Consider the following 18,524-nt stretch of genomic DNA (forward strand, 5'->3'; position numbering starts at 1 on the left):
TCACGCCCCAGCCCCGCCCCTCCGAAACCCGGAAGCGGGAGCGCGCGGGGGAGCGGCGGGCGCGGCGGGGCGGAGCGGTCCGACCAGTGGTGGGCGGTCGGTCGGGCGGGCGGCCGGGCGGGGACCCGGCCCGGGACCGGCGGCGCGCGGCGGCCGAGGCCAAGGTGAGTGGCGGCGGCCGCGGGTTGGGGGCTTGATCTCCAGGCTCGCATTGGCGGGCTGCCTTGGAGGATACGGAGCTGAGGATTAATGGGAGGAGGCGCGAAGGCAGGAGTCGAGGGAGCGGGAACGAGCTTGGGGGTCGTGAAGGGGTTGCTGGCGATGGGGTGGGAGCGGGATGGTTGAGGAGAAAGTTGATGGGAAGGGCCTGGTGAGGGAGTTTACGGATGGGGAGGGAGCAGGTCTTGCGGCTTTGAGCAGCTTCTCTGGAGGACGTGGCTCTAGTGGTAGTTGGGGGGTCGCAGGAAACGGGGCTAGGAGCGGGGAGGCAAGGAGGCGGGGTTGAGAGGCCCAGGCTGGGGACGTGGGGCAAGGCCGGTGGGGGGACAGCTGAGATGCGATTGAGGGAAACGGTATAGGACGGCCTGGGACCGTCTGCCTTCGGTGGACGGGGTAGGGAATGGTTCCTGGGGGAGGGAGGCGCCTGGGATTCAGTGGGTGCTCAAATCCTGGAGGTCTGAACTCCCTGGTGTGGGGGCCGGCGGAATGGGGAGGGGGGAAATGGGGGATGGGAGAGGGGGAAGAAACTGTGGCAAGAACTGAGGGCCAGTTGGGGTGGGGGGGATAGAGAGGAGAGGAAAGGACAAGAGTGGCCCTGTACAGACATTGGGGTGCAGCCCATATCATTTGGGGGGTCCCCTTTCTCTCTGGATTCTCCTATTTCCCGACTTCATCCCCAACCTCTGGGTAACTGGAGCGAGTCCCAGTGCCCTCTAGGCTGGTGTTCTGGTATTTGGAAAACCACACCACTCTCCTAAGACAGGGCTGGCTGGAGCCCTGGGGTCCCAGGGAGCAAAGAAGGAGACTCCGGACCTCGTTGGGGGCCCGGAACTGGGTTTAGGGGGGAGGGAACGGGTGTGCACACACCCGCGTGTGCTAAGCTGTCACCACCTCCTCGGAGTTGCATCCTTGGACTTAAATGGGTAAAACGACATACAGGAAATCTGTCCCCCGGCGGCGGCTGAGCTCACAGCCCAGCTCACAGCCGGGGAGAGGCAGGGCAGCCACGGCGGCAGCCAGCAGCAGCCAGCCCACATGCGCTCCCTCCTCTCCCTTCTCTCCCGGGCGCCCTGTAGGCCAGGGGACTTTAAGGGAAAGCCTCTCTCACACCTCTTTGTCTGAGGTGGGAGCTGGTGGGGACATTGTGTCTTGCAGGTGGAGGTTCCCAGCTCCTACCTTTCTGAGGTGTATTCTGGCCTTGGAGGCTCCAGTCTCTTAAGGCATCCAGGAGCAGTGGGGGGGCCCCTTGGGCATCTGAGCTGGGAAGTTGTTTCATCGTCCGATGGGCCGGCTCTGGCAAGGGCCTTGCACTGGGCGGTTTTAATCAGCATTAATTTCTCTTCTTTCCCAACTGTGGGGGATCCTTGTCCGGGATCTGCCAGAAGGGCTGGGGAGCCTGGGTTTATAGCTCATTCAGGAGATGAATCTGGATAGATGGAATGTAAAGAGGGCCACAGAGAGCTATCTGCTCCCTTTACTTCCAGAATGTTCTGGCCCTTATGGAAGGTAGCTTTTGGCCTTGCTTGCCCCAGGACACATTGTCAGAGCCCAAAGTCTTGCCTTCTACAGACATTCAGTGTGGGCTTGCCCTGGCCAGGATGCCCCCCCCACCCCAAATGAACAGAACTGGAATCTTCTGGTTGCATGGCCCTGGTCGTTGTCTCCCTGGAGCGCAGCCAGGCAGGCTTTCACGGAGGGTCCTGTGTCTGGGGTCCTAACCTTGGTCAAGTCTCTTTGTCTGTGTCTTCACCTGCAAAATGAATGGATTGGCGTCAATCAGCATTTCTCAACCTTAAAACCCAAGCCCTTTTCGATAACCTTCGTGTCTCTGGCATACAGTCCCCTCGTATTTTATGCAGCCCCTGACTTCAGTGATCCCAGTTTTGTTCAACTTTCCATTGTATGGTTTGTATCCAAAAGACGATCTTTTTACTGCTCCTTTATCTTCCACATGGAAAATTCCACAAATTCCACCTTTGCGTTTGCACGTTACACCTGTTCCCCGAGCTTCAGCTACATCTTTCTGGTTGGAAGTCGTCCCTGAGACCCTCTCTCAGTTCCAGGCCTCTGGCTCGGAGAAGAGGGTGGAGACTTGGGAATGTCCCCTTTCTGTTTGGCTGTGTGGTCTGTTTTCTGTCCCCAACAGGGGCTTGTTAACTTGCCACTTCCCTTTCCTTGTCTCCCCCCCAAAGTTGTGTCTTGGGTGAGCTTAGAGTTCAGTTAAGCCAGGGCTGATCCTTCCAGCACTGGGGGCTAGGCCCCAGGGACAGAGATGAGCCCTCATGCCCTGGAGGAGGGACATTCTAGTGTTCTCCCTCCCCGAGGAATGATGAAATTCAGAGTGCGCGGTCAGTGCAGCAACAGAGGTGGCGCAGGAAGTTGTGAAGACAGAATCAGGGATTAGCAGTGCAAGCTTTGGGGCTTGGGGGAGTTCTGGCAGGTTTCCTTGGAAGAAGTGGCAGGGTCCAAGCCAGGCCTTGAAGGATAGGGAGGTGTTCAATCAAGCCAGGAAGAGGGAATTGCATGAGCAGATCCCTGCACAGCTCTGCTCTTTATTGAGCATCTTCTGTGTCGGAAGCTTTTATACCCATCTCTTTTATTCTGCCAACCAGCCGTAAGCGGTCTGGGTTTCTCTTTTCTCAGTATGGAAACTGAAGCTCAGTTTCCATAGTGGCGACCTCAGAGATGGTCCCCTGGGCTTTCCAGAAACATGAAGGATCATTAGAAACCTCCAACTGGCAAAGACCAAATTGCTGGAGCATGTTTCTCAGCTGCAGCACCATTGACATTTGGGGCTGGGTTATTTTTTGCTGTGGAAGCCACCCCACGCATTACAGGGATAGCAAGCAGCATCCTGGTCTCCACCCACTAGAGGTCAATAATACCCCTCAAGATGTGCTCACCAGATGTGGCTGTGGGTTTCTTGGGGCTCAAGAACCACCGCTCTGGGGTGAAATCTGGTTATTGCCCCAGGCCTACCTTTGCCTCGGTGACTCTTTGGTGTTTGATCCGCTCCCAGGGAACGGCAGCCAAGGGCAGGCGTGGGGTAGAACAGCCAGCAACTGAATTCTGCCATCTGGTCAGTTCTTAATCTAGAGTCCTGATAAAAAGGAGACACAGTTGGGAAAGGACTGAGGGGGAGTTAGGCAGCGTGCCCCAAGAATGGACAGCAGAGGAGGACCAAGAGGTGAGCCAGGGCCATCTTCGCTCACTGGGACAGCACATGCCGTTGTCTTTCTCTTTGTCTTACAACTGACCTGGATTTCTGCAGGAACCGTCCCTCATCTCAGAACGAACTACTGGTTTTCTTCCGAGATTAGAGGTATTAGATTCTCTTCTCGAGAGCTACTTTGGAGGTGGCCCCAGATCAGCGTGGCTCTTGGCCCCAGACGCCGGAACGTCCTCAAGCACAGACTGTCTAGCTTTTGCTCTTTGTGCGTCCTTCTCTGCTTGTTCCCCAGCCATGCCATAGCTGCTTTAACTCCACGGGAGGAAACAGCACGTTCTGGGGCCGCCCGACCCCTTCTGAACATTGCCCTCCCCCACCAGTCCCCATCCACCAGCCCTTTGTGTGGCCAGCATCCCTGACCAACTGTGCCAGGCAGCCCCTGCTCGGCCTCCCCGCAGAGCAAGACAGGCCCTTCTCTCTGCCCTCCTCCGGACGGACAGCACAGCAGAACAAAGGGCTCTGTCTGAGCACCACCGGGTCCCCGACGGGCCCTGTCACTCTACCTCTTTTCAGTGTGGCCCAGAAGGGGCCTCGGCGATTAGGCACGTCTCAGAGACACAGCCGATGAGTTTGGGTTCTACTCATTTCCTCGTCGAGACTTTCTGAGCCCGTGGCTGATGATAAATAAAGTAGTGATTCAAGGGTTCGGCCTGCGGGTTAGTCGGAGCAGTGAATAAGCTGTCCAGGTCTGACTCATTCGTTTATACTCTAGCTCTGCCCTGCTTCAGCAGGGTTGCATGTGCGAGAGGGGACCCAGCTACAGGCATTTCATTTCTGTCTCTGCTGGGTGTACGAATCTCCCAGGGCCACTGTGACAAAGAACCACAGACCAGGCTGCTTGAGCAACAGAAATGCATTGTCTCACAGATCTGGAAGCCAGAAGCCCAAGATCAAGGTGTTGGCACGGTTGGTTTCTCCCTTCTGTGTCTGTGTCCTAATCTCCTCTTGTCAGGACAGGAGTCCTGTTGGATCAGGCCCACCCTAATAACTTCATTTTAACTTAACCATCTCTTTAAAGACTCTATCTCCGAATCCAGTCGCATTCTGGAGCACTGGGGAGTAGGACTTCAACATAAGGAATTGGGGTGCGGAGGTGGGTGGGACCCACTTCAGCCCATAACACTGGGCAAGGGACAAATTTCGTCTTTATTTAGTGAAGCAATTTTGGACGAACAGTCACACCGATAGAGTTCATCTTGTTGAGTCTCACTCATTTAAAGAAACATTTTAAGGGAGGTGGCCAACTTGGCCACATCAAGTTTGGAAGCATCCCATTAGGAATCTTCCAGATCTCACACGCGTCCTTAACGTTTGGGGTGACAGTAGACAGACAAGGACCCGGCTTGGGAAGAGCGGATCTCGTGGGACTTTACCAGGGTGTATTTAGAACCAGGCCTGGGAGACTGTGTGTGCCCACCCCGGGGCTGGCGAAGATTTGTGATCGGGGGCGTACGGAGGTCTCTGGCCTCAGTGTTGCTACGGTCACAGGAGGGGGATCTAAGAGCGACTCTGTTAATGAACCAAAATGACTTTGGGACCAGCCGCTGCCATAGCTGATTTGACAAAAGTTTCCGGAAGATCTGAAAATCATTCAGCAAAAAGGGTTAACGAGGCAGGTGCAGAGCTGGCTTTCAGGGTTACCGTGAGAGCAGAACGGCCCTCGACTCTTTCCCCCGAGTGCAGATGTCAGGAGTCATGCCCGCGGAGAGGCGCCCAGCACCCAGCGAGCTTGTGACCCGGTCAGGGCTTGTTGGCGGAGGAAGAGGGACACACGAGAGCTCCCCCAGCAAGCCCTGGCAAAGGTCGTCTCCCTCAGAGGCCGATGCCACCGCATCCTTGCAAGTGTAGTCAGAGCAGTGCGTCAGTGGCAGGCCCGCTGGGGCTTTGCCCCGGGCCTCCTGCGGGCCTCCTGCTCGTCTCTCTGAGCATCTCCATCCCGTCCTAGGATGGGTGGAACAGAGGGAGTGGAGGGGTGACATTTGAGATGTCGCTTCTCAGGTTTCTGGGATGCACCCGGGGCTTTCATTTCCTGGTGAGCAGGGTCTCCGGCCACTGCTTGGGAAGATCCCTGGGATCCTCGCCTATACGTGGAGATGCTATTTATCAGGAGCTAGTGGGAGAACAGGTGGCACAAAAGAGGCGAGCCCAGCCCGTAGGCCCTTGGGAAGCCTGTGTCTCCCCTAGGTGGTCCCCGAGGAGTCTGCCTGCTGGCTTAGCAGGGAGCCAAGATGAAGGCAGGGAAGCTAAGGGATGGGGTGTCAGGTAGAGAAAGGAGCCTGAACTGGCTGGGGCAGGTGTCCGTAGGCCCCCGCAGCTGATGTGGTCCCCCGACAAGGCCGGCTCGCTCTCGCTCCCTCGTTCTGAATATTGTGCAGTAGGTGAACTTGGGCTTGGAATCTTGCTGATGTCTGCTGTGCCTGGGAGGCCCTGGGGACACCCCAAAGTGTGTGAACTTTGCTCTTATTTAAAGCACAGTTTCTCAGCCTCGGTATTGGGGACACCTGAGCTGGGTCCTTCTCTGTGGTGGGGACTGTCCCGTGCGTGTTGAACAGCATCCCTGGTCTGTCCACCCACTGGATGCGTAGCAACCCTCCCACCCCCCGAGTCGTGATAAGCTAAAATGTTTCCACATATTGCCAGGTGTCCCCTCAGAGAAAAGTCAACCCCAGAATGAGAACCATTGGTTTAGGGGTTCTGTGGAGTCTAGGAGACTTCGTGTTCTGTCATTATGTTACTAGGGGCGCCTGGGTGGCTCAGTCGGTTAAGCATCTACTCTTGATTTCGCCTCAGGTCGTGATCTCACGGTTCGCGAGTTTGAGGCCCACATCTTGGGATTTGTCTCCCTCTCTCTCTGCCCCTCCCTGGCTCACTCTCTATCTCTCTCTCTCAAAAAAAAAAAATTAACACATTAATTAATTTCAGTTAATTAATAGAGGTCCTAGGATGCTGTGTTCATGTAAATGCACCAAGTGGGGAGGGAGAGAGGAGGTATCTCACAGACGCCAGGAGGGAATCCGGCCCCGTTGTTGCCATGGTCACGGGAGGGGGATCTAAAAACGACTCTGTTGCTGAACCAAAATGACTTTGGGACCAGCCCGTTGCCATAGATAATTGGACAAAAAAAGTTTCTGGAAGATCTGAAAATCATTCAGCAAAAAGCGATCCTTAGGAGGGATCACCCTGGCTTGTACCATCTAAGTCCCCAGGAATTTATTCTGGTGTGTCTATGAGTTAGGGACCTAAATCAATATTTTTTTCCAACTGATGAACACAGTGTTTCTTGACCTCAGCACTGCTGACATGTAGGGCCGGGTCATTCTCTGTGGTGGGGACTGTTCTGTGCCTTGTAGGGTACCGGGCAGCATCCCTGGTCTCTACCCCCCTGGATGCCAGTAGCTCCCCCTTCCCCGGGTGGGAACAATCACAAAGGTATGTCTCCTGTCATTGCCAGATGTCCCCCGGGGCCACAGTTGGCCTGGGAGAGAGGAGGGTCTGAAAGAATGCTGAGCTCCAGGACAAGAAGAGGTGGCTGAGACACTGTGTGTCAAACCTGTGACTGGCCCACAGGGACACCTTTGCCCCTGCCCTGTGGTGATGCGTAGATAGGCTGGGAGGGGAGCCAGTTGGGGGCTGTCACCAAAGATGCTGACAAGGCAAAACCCTGGGCTGTGGGCTGCCTGGGACATCTCACTGGGTCCAGAAGTGTAACCAGGATCATCACGGCAGAAACTGGGCCAGGGGATGGACTTTGTGACCAGGAGGAGCCCTTGCCCAGATGAAGGCCACGAGGCCCTGGGTCACAGGTGGAGGAGAGGAGGCGACTCTGGAGGCTGCCCGCCCTGCAGCCACACACAGGGAGGGGCCAGTGTGGCTGCTGATCAGTAACGAAGCCAGTTCCACGGGAACAGAAAACAAGGATGGGGCTCGAGGGTCTTGTTGGCAGGACAAAGGATCCGTGGTCTCTCTCTCGGGTGGGAATGTTCTGAAGCGGATGGGGTGGTGATGGCAGGCATCTGACCATAGTACAGACTGCTGTCCCAGGCGCTCCCAACGCGTGAGCCACGTGATATGTGGATTCTACACCAGTAAGTCGTGTTCAAAGGAAGAGTTTTATCAGAACAAAATGCCATTTTGAAGCGAAAACCAGTGGGCCGCCGGAAGGATCGAGTCGAAGGGGGTGTGTCGTTGAAGAAACCAGACCCAAGCGGGGCTCCTGGTGGCAGGCGATGTGGATTTTGAGGGGACAGCAACAGCTCGTCTGAGTCTTTGGAGAGGTTAAGTGAGGAGCTGCTTTGTTCCAGGTTCCCGGAGGCTAATGGCTCTGTGGGCCACCAGTGGGGCAGGACTTGCTCCCCAGGCCAAGTGTCCCCACTGCGACAGGAGGCTCCACAGGGACTTGGCCCCGAGGCGGGGGATTCCCACGGGCCCAAGTGGCTGACCCGTACGGGGCACTTAGGCCGAGGAGTGGGCCCACTCTGCCCCTTTTGAGGGGCTGGCACAGAAGCCCCTCGAGCCCCGCCTGAGGTCCGTGAGGATCCAGACTGCCTTTAAGAGCAGAGTGGGGCAGGGTGCGGCCCCTCCTTTTCCAGGGGCCTCTCAGCCAAGGTCTCAAGCAGGGCTTTTGTGTGTTTCTGCCTGGGCATGGCGGCAGGGGGACTGTGTGATTTGGAGAGGGACCCCCAAAGGGGTCTCTTCGGCCCATCTCAGCCTTCTTCCCTGGGAGCCTTCCGAGTCTCCATTTAGGGAGCCCACTGGTCACCAGGGAAGGATCTGAAGCGCGGGTCCCCGCAGGACCTTGAAAGCCTGTCTTACTTCCCCCTGTAACCGGAACTGTCCTGTGTCAGGCTATGGCCCGACCACAGCCACCAGCAATCCCCTCCCTCCTAGCCCCAGACACCTGCTGGAGCTGTGGACCAGCAACTCCCCCCCCCCCCCCCCGCCCCCATCCCACAGTCCACCTGCCACATACAGCCTAGCTGACCCCTTCCAGATGTCACTCTTGTCCTGGTTCTCACTGCTTCCAACCAGCCAGGCTCCCCATCAGACTTGCATGAAAATTGAAACTCCATCCGTCCCGTCCCACGTTCGCAAGGCCCTGCGGGATCTGACCTTCCTGACCTCAGCCCTTCCCCCTCCAGCCTCAGCCCTGCTGGCCACACTGGTCTCCTTGTTCTGAGACCAGCCCCAGCTGCCCCTGCCCTTGGCGCTCACCGCCCTCGCCTAGGCGGCCCTCCCCAGGAGCTCAGTCCGTGTGCCCCCTCCCACTGCACAGGCATCAGCAACCATCTCCGATGAGTGCTTCTCTGCCTCCTGGTTCATCCAGGATGACTACCCTGCCCTGGTCAGTTTCTGTCCCCGTGGCCGCACTGCTGATGTCCGGGGGCCGGATCATTCTTCACAGTGGGGGCCATCCTGTACACGGTAGGATGTTGAGCGGCATCCCTGGCCTCCATCCACCACATGCCCTGGTACCTTCCCCCTCCCCCAGTGGTGGCGACCAAAACATCTCCAGCCTCCAATCGGAGACGCACGTGTCCGCTGGGGCAGCGCAGCATTGCCCTTGGGTGAGAACCACCGGTGTAATACCACGCGGGATTTTTCCTTTCCCGAGAGCTGTCCCTGTTGGAAATGCCTCTTTGCTCATAGGTTGGTTTGTCATCAGCCTCCCTAAAGGCCAGATCCCTTTGGCCTCCTTCACCTCTGCATATCCACATCTGGAGAAACACTTGTTGACGAGCGGAGCGGGACATTGGAAAAAGACAGCCTGTTCTTTTTCAGAGGGGGTGGGAGAGGTAGTCACAGACCCCAGGGAGAGCAAACAGCCTGTGTCAGCCCCGAGGGCAGCTGAACCAATAGAATAGAACATGCTGGCCCAGCATATGCCTGAGGGAGGGGCTCTCTCCAGGGCTCAGACCGGTTGGTCCAGACTGGAAGGTTGGAGCACAGGACTTAGGGAAGAAAGGGACAGTTGTGAGAGAGCATTTGGGATGGGTTTCTGGGGGGGGCCGGGGAGGGGGTATTCAGAGCAGACGGAAGAAAGGCAGTGGTCCTTCTGGATCAGGGCCTTGCTCGGAGCATCTGGTATCTTCTGCCCTGGGCACCTGGATTCGTGTTCTGGGGCTGCCGTAAACCGTGGTCTGAGGTACCACAAACCCAGTGGCTTAAAGAATAGAAATGTATTCTCTTGGGCTGCCTGGGTGGCTCAGTCAGTTAAGCGTCTGACTTCGGCTCAGGTCATGATCTCACAGTTCGTGGGTTCGAGCCCCGCGTTGGGCTCTGTGCTGACAGCTCAGAGCTTGCAGCCTGCTTCAGATTCTGAGTCACTCTCTCTGCCTCTCCCCCACTCATGCTCCGTCTCTCAAAAATGAATAAACATTAAAAAAAAATTAATGGGGTGCGTGGGTGGCCCAGTCAGTTAAGCGTCCTACTTCGGCTCAGGTCATGATCTCACGTTCGTGGGTTCGAGCCCCGCGTTGGGCTCTGTGCTGACAGCTCAGAGCCTGCAGCCTGCTTCAGATTCTGAGTCACTCTCTATCCTTCCTCTGCTTAGTCTCTGTCTCTGTCTCTCTCTCAAAAATAAATAAACATTTAAAAAAATTAAGGAATTTATTCTCTTGAAGTTCTGGAGTCCAGAAGTCCAGAATCCAGACATCAGTGGGGACCTGCTTCCTCCAAAGGATCCAGAGGCCAGGGGGACAGGGGGATCCTTCCTTCCCTGCCTCTTCCAGCCTCTGGGAGCTTCCTGGCGTTCCTCGGCTTGCGGCCGCATCACCCCTACGTAAACCTTAAGCCATCCTCCAGCTCCGAGCCGCCACACCTGAGAAATATGCTCAGTTTGTGCCTGTTTCTCAGCGTGTCCATCTTGAAGATAATTTCACGTGATCATCTCTTCTTAAAAAGCCTCCACAGGCTCCAGGAAGCGAGCATTGGAAAATGGAGGCGCCCAGAGTTGTTAAGTGGCGTTTCCTAAATGATCCTGCTGTAATGCTGGCCTTCTCCTTTTAGCTGGAGAGTGATTTCATCTGATAAACATGTGGCTGCAAATTATGGCCTTATATAAACGAAGCAGCTACACTACACTTTCTGGAGGCCCTGTCCGCCTTATTTTCCAGCAAATTCCGAATTATTCGCCAAGCTGATAGGCAGAACCTTGCATTTTTGAGCACGGGGCCTTGGCCGGGCCTTGAGAGCAGCTCATTCACATTTGTCCCACTCCCCCCGCCCCCAATCAGGGCCTGAGTTTTGGTTGTGTGCCCCCCCCCACCACTTTGCCTGCACCTCCTTCCTCCAAGAACATAAGAGAAAGGCCCTGAATTGAGGTCCACGTCTTTTCACAGTGCAGAAAGTATACCCCGTGTGGTGTTTGCAAAGCCCTTGAATTTTCCACGGCTCGGGTTTTTCAGCAGGAATCTCTCTTAACTGTGGTAAAGTGCACGTAACATGAGGATTCGCGTTAGCTACGTCGAGTGGACATGTCGTGCAACCCCCACCTCTGTCTAGTCGTGGACCATTTCCGTCTCCCCCGGAAGGAAGCATCCCTCCCTTGGCCCCTGGCAACTGCCGCTCTGCCTTCTGCCGTCTCTGTGGGTTTGCCTGTTCTGGACATTTCACGTAGACGGAATCTCACAGCGTGTGGCCTTTTGTGTCTGGCTGCTTTCACTGAGCGCGACGTTCTTAAGGCCCACCCACGTTGTAGTGCCTGCCAATGCTTGTTCCTGTTTATGGCTGAGTAATGTTCCACCGGGTGAATAGACCGCATTTTATTTCTCCACTCATGCTTCGACGGGCATTTTGCTTCCACCATTTGGCTCTTCCGGGGGCCAGTTTTCTCACCTGGCAGCTCGATTTCCATCCGGTGATGAGGGCACATCTCTCCCGTGAAGGCCCCGGGTAGACAGATCGAATCAGTGCGGAGAGATGGGTCTCACTTCCCCCTTCTCACACTTGCGAGTGCTTCAGTGAGCATCACCTGGAGGGTAGAACGGCGTTACGGTTCAGAGTAAGGGTGAACACGCAAGTTTTCGGGACCTGCTGCCCCCAACGTGGCTGCAGCCTGCGGTCGCCGGTTGGCTGAGCCGTCCCCCCTCCCTCAGCCCCAGACGTACTTCCTTTCGTTCTGGGCACAGGCTGGAGATTCTTGGGGCACAGGTTTCATATCCACTTGTGACCAGGACCTTCAAGCCACAGTGTGACCAACTTCCAGATCTCAGGCTCCATTAAGACTCAATGAGGAAGGTGCGATCAGAAGCCAGAGAAAATGGCCTACCCCCTCCAAGAGAGATGTCATCATTTAAGAATGTCCCTTGGAGCTGTGTTCATCAAAACAACATGGCACCTCACAGGCATCGACAGCCCGGAAGCAGACCCACGCATGTCAAACAATTCGTATACTGTATTTAACAAACTAAAGAGACTCCCTGGCCAAGGGAGAGGATTCTTTAAGGAAAGAGATCATCTGGATCCCCATTTCACCTCCCACACTATTCTGGGTTGACTTGTGTCCCCCACAAATTCATATCCACCTGGGACCTCTCAGAACGTGACCTTGATGGGAAATAAGATCTTGGCAGATATAATAAGTTAAAGGTTTCAGGATGAACTCATCTTGAATCCAGTAACCGGCATCTCTAGAAGAAGAGAAGAGGACACAGAGACAGGAAAGGACCACGTGATGATGGATGAGGAGATCAGAGTGACGCACGTACAAGCCAAGGAACGCTAAGAGTTGGCAGAAGCTGCCAGAAGCTGGGGGGGAAGCATGGGAAGGATTCTCCCTCAGAGCTTCCAGAAGGAGCCAGCCCTGCCTGCCAACACCTTGATTTTGGACTCATCCAGAAACGTGAGACAATGAATTTCTGTTGTTTTAAACCATCTCGTCTGTAGTACTTTATCACAGCGGCCCTAGGAAAACTCCCACACCACCCAAATAATTTCCAGATGGATGAGAGTTTCAACGTAAAGAATAAGTCCAGGGAAGGAGAGGGGTACAGACAAAAAGTATGATTCCATGTTAATCAGACCTGGGAGAAGACGAGACAACAGACATGAAAGAAATGACCCACAGATCCACTGCCTGGAAAATACAACATTTGTATCCCCAAAACACCGGAAGTGGAAGCCAAGTGCCCTTGACCCTGACAAACCATCAATACCCTTCCTATACAAAGAGCTGTTCCAAAGCAATGAGCAGGAGGAAAACAACAACAACAACAACAACAAACAAAATGGACAAAGGACGTGAACAACTTAACAGAAACAGAAAAATAGTTGCTCACGACACAAAATTTTTTTTGAAGCCCCGCCTGACAGCCGAAGGAATGTCAATGACAAGATGCTCTTTTGTGCCCACTGATGCCTGTGGGTTGAGAAAAATATTAACACTTGGTGCCAGCGAGGAAGCTGTGAGGCAAGCACCCTCGTATTACCCCATACCCGTACTCTCGCCTGGGTGAGGCTCTCGGGAAGTCGCTGGGGCAGAATGGATCGGATCGGGGGCCGTCGAAGCGAGAACGCAGAGCGAATCCGACCAGCGCGGTGTTGTAGGGGAAATGATACAGCACGTGGAGGAACAAGGGAACTCTGGGTCTGTGCTTCTGTTGTTGGGGACACAGTGTTGTTGGGGACCCTGAGATTTTGCCCTGAGAGCAGAGCCATCCTAGAGCCGGTGGAGGGGCTCAAGGAGCCTTCTGACCTGAGGGGACAAGGACAGCCCCCCAGGGTGGGGCGAGCCCCTCATCTGAGGTACAGATGAGGGAAAGAGGGGGCAGGGTGCCTGGGAGCGGTTGGGTGGCTGGCCCTCCAGGCCTGCGGTGAAGGCGGGGCTGGTGTCTCACAGGAAAACAGCCCAGGCCAGGAGAACTAGGCTTTCTGCTGGGGGTCAGGGGCTTCGGGCAGCGTGTCCCTGATTGGCCTGGAGAAGCCCTGCAAGGTTCTGGTTGGGTGGGCAGTGGCTGGAGTGTTTCCAGAAACCAACGGGTGGCCATGTTGAATCAGGCCCGATGACCAAGGGCTCTGAGGGCTGGCCGTGGGGTGCCTTCGAGGGACTCTGTGCTGGGACACGCACACCTAGACCAGTGCTGCCAGGGGGTCCCTCCTGATTGGCTGGTGAGAAGAGGACAGTTCTGGGGACATGGTGACAGCAGTCAGGATGTGGTCAGGGAGGATGTGGGGGTGGGGGGGGGGGGAGTAGGGAACAAGCCTTCTGGGTGTTTGGGGCCCAGGAGAGGTGGCTGTGGTGGGCTGGGGGTGGAGTGTGGCCCCTAGGAGCATGCAGCAGAGTGGACGGGCCCCAGGGGGCAGAGCCTGGGCGGGGGGTCCCCTGCACAAGAGCAGGTGCAGGTGATGCCTCCATCCCCGGGGGCTGCAGAGCAAGCGAGCAGAACCAGGAGAAGTCAGTGGCCAGCCGATGTGACTGGTGGGAGCTCGGTGGCATCTTTGGGGAGAGGCACTGCGATTTTTACAGTGGGGGGACAGGGGGGGATGGTGGCTTGAGGGACAGGTGGGAGTAGGAAGGGCTGGCTCCAAGTCATGTGGAAGTGAGGAGGCAACCAGGCTTTTCCCTAAGCTGGAAAAGGGTTTATTAGTGTCTTTGGTTTTCAGGCACATGAGCCATTTCAATGGGAGGGTCCTGCCCCAGATGACCGGGGAAGGGGCAGGGGGGGAAGGAGAGTGCGGGCTCCTTGGGGAAAAGGGCCAGGTGAGGCCAGGCTGGACAGGGAGGGCCCCGAGACAGGTCCAAGGCAGAGGAGTTTCCCAGGACGTGGATGTGGTGGGCCTGCGTGGGGCAGGTGGGCCCTGTGGGGACTCCTGCAAGGGGCCCCAGATGCTATCTGTCCCGCGCTCCCCTACTCTTTGGCTACCCCTCCCCTCCTTGCAGCCCTGGTGGTCAGCAGCTACCCTGAGCGAGTCTTATCTCCTTCCTCCTGGCCTGGAGGGGTGGAGCACACATCAGCTGGTCCTGTGACTGCTCGCATGGCCCCCAGTCTCTGAGCATGCGGTTGTCTTCTGCTCCCCACACCAAGGGGCCCAGGGCTACGAACATCCCCTGTGGGGCTCTGACGGCACCTGGTGATTGACTGGCTCTAGAGGACAAGGGGTGGCACTGAGGGCAGCCGGCCATGCGGCCCTTAGCCCATTCTGGCTTTGACCAGACCCTCTCCAGGGCAAGGCAGGGAGGCCCCGTGAGCAAGAGCGAGGTGACATCGGCGGGCTCTGATGCCTCCTCACCTAGGTCAGTGTCTGCTGGGAGGAGAAGGCAGGTGCATCCGTGTGACCTTTCCACCACCCACATCCCTGCACTTGGACGTGAGACAGTCCAGAGCCCTGAGTCCGTGAGCCGGACCTCCCCCCCAAAGTTGTGGCACACATCAGCTGTGTCTGCACAAGTGCCAGAAGGGGCCAGCTGTGCCTGAAGCCCTGGCTCTGTGCGTGTGTGTGTGTGTGTGTGTGTAGGAGTGTTCGTATGAAACTGCACGTGGGTGTGTCCGTGTTTGTGCATGTGCTTTGGTGTGTGTGTGCACGCGTGTGGGTGTGTCCGTATGGAAGAGTGTACATGCCCATGTGTGTCTGTGTCTGTGCGTGTTGTGTGCTCATGAGCACGTGTGTGCGTTCGCGTGGCTGCGATTAAGGTGCACACCCGCGACCTGAAGCTCGTACACTCTCCACCTTCCGCAGCGGGCGCGGTGCTGCCTGTAAATGTCCTGCAATCGGGGGACAGCCAGGAGGGCGGCTGGCACTCTGAACACCTGACACAGGTTCCCTACCCCTTGTCCACTGTGGCATCCGAGGAACTCCGTGACGGGGCTCACGGGTTGGACATTTTGGAAAGAAAGCAAGAAGTTTTGAAAAGATGCTTTCCTGGGGGACTGGGTTCCTTTGTAATCCACGTAATTTTTAGAGCGTTATTGGGGCCCCTGGGTGGCTCTCGGTTAAGCGCCCAACTCAGTCTTGGCTCAGGCCATGATCTCACAGTTTGTGAATTCAAGCCCCGAGTCGGGCTCCAACCTGACACTGGAGCCTGCTTGGGATTCTCTCTCCCTCTGCCCCTCCCCCACTCTCTCTCCAAATAAATAAACTTAAATAATAATATATATTTTTAAAAATTTTTTTAATGTTTGTTTTTGAGAGAGAGAGCATGAGCTAGGGAGGGGCAGAGAGGAAGAGAGAGACAGAATCTGAAGCAGGCTGCAGGCTCTGAGCTATCAGCACAGAGCCCGACACGGGGCTCGAACCCACAAACTGTGAGATCATGACCTGAGCAGAAGTTGGACACTTAACCAACTGAGCCACCCAGGTGCCCTTCCTTTTTTTATTTTTTAATTTTTTTAATGTTTTATTTATTTTTGGGAGAGAAAGTGACAGAGTATGAGCAGGGGAGGGGCAGAGAGAGGGAGACACAAAATCCAAAGCAGGCTCCAGGCTCTGAGCTGTCAGCACAGAGCCCGACGCGGGGCTCGAACCCACGAACTGTGAGATCATGACCTGGGCCGAAGTCGGACACCTAACTGACTGAGCCAGCCAGGGGCTGCAACAATATATATATTTTAAAAAGGGCTTTATTAACTGCAGCCGATATACTGTAAACTATACTTCTTTAAAGCGTGCAGTTTGGAGAGTTGTGGCACACGTAAACACTCATGAGCCCACTACCACAACCAAGATAGTAAACACATTCATCACCCCAAAAGTCTCCCTGGGCTCCTTTGTTGTCCCAACCTGCCCCCTCCCCCCCAAGCAGCCACTGATTGACTTTCTGTCTCTATAGTCTGCGTTTTCTAGAATTATATATATGTGGAATCATACTGTATACACTCTTTTTACAACTGTATTGAATTTGCAGGCGCCTCACTGGCTCAGTCAGAAGAACGTACGACTCTTGATCTCGGGGTTGTGAGTGTGAGCCCCACATTGGCTGTAGAGATTAAAGATAAATAACCTTAAAAAAAAAAAAAAACCTTTACAGAGGTGAAATTCACATAACGTAGAATTCACCATTTTGAAGTGTACAATTCAGCGGTGGTTAGTATATCGTCAGCGTTGTGCAACTTTCACCTCTCTCTGGCTGCCGAACAATTTCATTCCCTGAAAGGAAACCCCCTCCCCTTTAAGCAGTCACTTCCTCTTTCCTCCACCTGTCTGCCTCCGGCCTCTGGCAACCACCGATCTGCTTCCTGCCTCGATGGATTTGCTGCTCTGGATGTTTCATTTAAATGGGATCACACAAAAAAAATAAAAATAAATGGGATCATACACTGTGCAGCCTTTCGTGTCTGGCTTCTTTCAACAGTGTTTCCAAGGCTCATCCATATCGTGGCATGTATCAGGGCTTCGTTCCTTTTTATGGCTGAGTAGTATTCCACTGTGTGGATGGACCACATTCTGTTCACTTGTCAGCTGTTGGACCCTTGGGTCGTTTCCACCTTTCGGCTGTTGTGAATCGTGCTGCCGTGAACATGCGTGTACGAGTGTTTCTTTGAACACCAGGTCTGTACCTAGGAGCGGAACTGTTGGGTCTGTGCGTATTTTTTTTGGTTGTCTTCTTTCTTTCTCTCAGCACACAGATCCTGAGATTGTTCCGTGTTGTTCCATGCTGTTCCGAGGATTAGAGGTTGGTCCCGCCTCGTGGCCGAGTAGCGTTTCGTTGTGCGGCCGGTTTGTTCGTCCATTCGCTGGTCGATAAACATTCGGGTTGTTTCCGGTTTGGAGCTCTTAGAAATGATGCCACAAAGCACATTCGTGTCCAGTCCCTCTAGGGGAATCTGCTTCGTTTCTCTTGAGTGACTGCTAGGAGGGGAACTGCTGGGTCACATGCTAGTTGTATAACTAACTTCTAAAGAAATTGCCACGTGAGGTCCAAACTAGATGGGCCACGTAATCTAATACAGTCTCTGCAGTATACTGTGGCTGTTTGAAGACCCTTAGCAATGTTGGTATCTATTTATCTGCTAACCCTGCATAAATGCATCAATCCCAGGGAGATGCTCAGAGTTACGCATAAAGATGTGTGTCCAGGAAATCAGAAACCAGCTGCCCGTTGGTAACAGAAGGATCACATGCTTCACAATTTCTCTATGTACAGCGACATCATTAAAAATCATGTTGCAGGCGCCTGGGTGGCTCAGTTGGTTGAGCATCCGACTCTTCATTTTGGCTCAGGTGAGGTTCCCAGGGTTGTGGGATCAAACCCTGTGGCAGGCTCTGCGGTGAGCGTAGGGCCTGCTTAAGGTGTTCTCTCTCTCTCTCTCTCTCTCCCTCTGTCCTTCCCCTGCTCACTCGCTCTCTCTCAAATTAAAAAAAAAAAAAAATCATGTTTCAAGGTGTATTTTATGACATGGAGAAACGCTCACAGGTATCTACATACCGCATAAAGAACAATCCAGGGGGGCGCCTGCGTGGCTCAGTCGGTTAAGCGTCCGACTTCGGCTCAGGTCACGATCTCGCGGTATGTGAGTTCGAGCCCCACGTCGGGCTCTGTGCTGACGGCTCAGAGCCTGCAGCCTGTTTCAGATTCTGTGTCTCCCTCTCTCTCTGACCCTCCCCCGTTCATGCTCTGTCTCGCTCTGTCTCAAAAATAAATAAACGTTAAAAAAAAAATTAAAAAAAAAAAAAAGAACAATCCAGGTTTTGTTAGCGTACACGTGCCACTTGTTAAACTGGGAGAAAATTTCACCAAAATTGCTTTATTTGGGAGAAAGTTTAAAAAAATAAATATTCCCGCCTCCCCCCACCCTGGACCTTCCTACCTGTTGCCACTAGCTACAGCTGGCCATGTGAACTATTGTAACAGCTGCGTAATGTATAGTTTTGTTTGGCCTCTCCTTCCCCTGCCCTGCCCACATGCTGCAGGACTTGGTTTCCCAGAGTCCGAATCATCTCAGCCTCCAGCGTGCCCTCAAGCTCGGGGTGCTGAGTCATGCTTCCTTCTAGGGTACAGGTCAGCAAACTTTTTCTTTTCTATTTTTGTTGTTGTTGTTGTTATTGTTGTTGTTGTTGTTGTTTTCAGTTACCTTTTTCTGTAAAGGACTGGAAAATAAGTATGTTTGGCTTTCCGGGCCTCAAGGTTACAGGCTTTCACAAC

General features: G+C 54.6%; 1 protein-coding gene across 8 annotated transcripts in view; it reads left to right on the forward strand.

Annotated features, from left to right (window-relative positions):
- Positions 1-112: 112 nt before the first annotated feature.
- MYO9B (myosin IXB) overlaps positions 113-18,524 on the forward strand; it is a 90,468-nt gene continuing 72,056 nt past the window's right edge. For all 8 annotated transcript variants that reach the window (XM_042928829.1, XM_042928821.1, XM_042928826.1 and 5 more), the window contains exon 1: positions 113-164. The gene's annotated coding sequence lies outside the window, so the exon portion shown is untranslated. The remainder of the gene's footprint in view (positions 165-18,524) is intronic.

This window comes from Panthera leo, chromosome A2 (assembly GCF_018350215.1).
Source record: "Panthera leo isolate Ple1 chromosome A2, P.leo_Ple1_pat1.1, whole genome shotgun sequence".
Lineage (NCBI taxonomy): Eukaryota > Metazoa > Chordata > Mammalia > Carnivora > Felidae > Panthera > Panthera leo.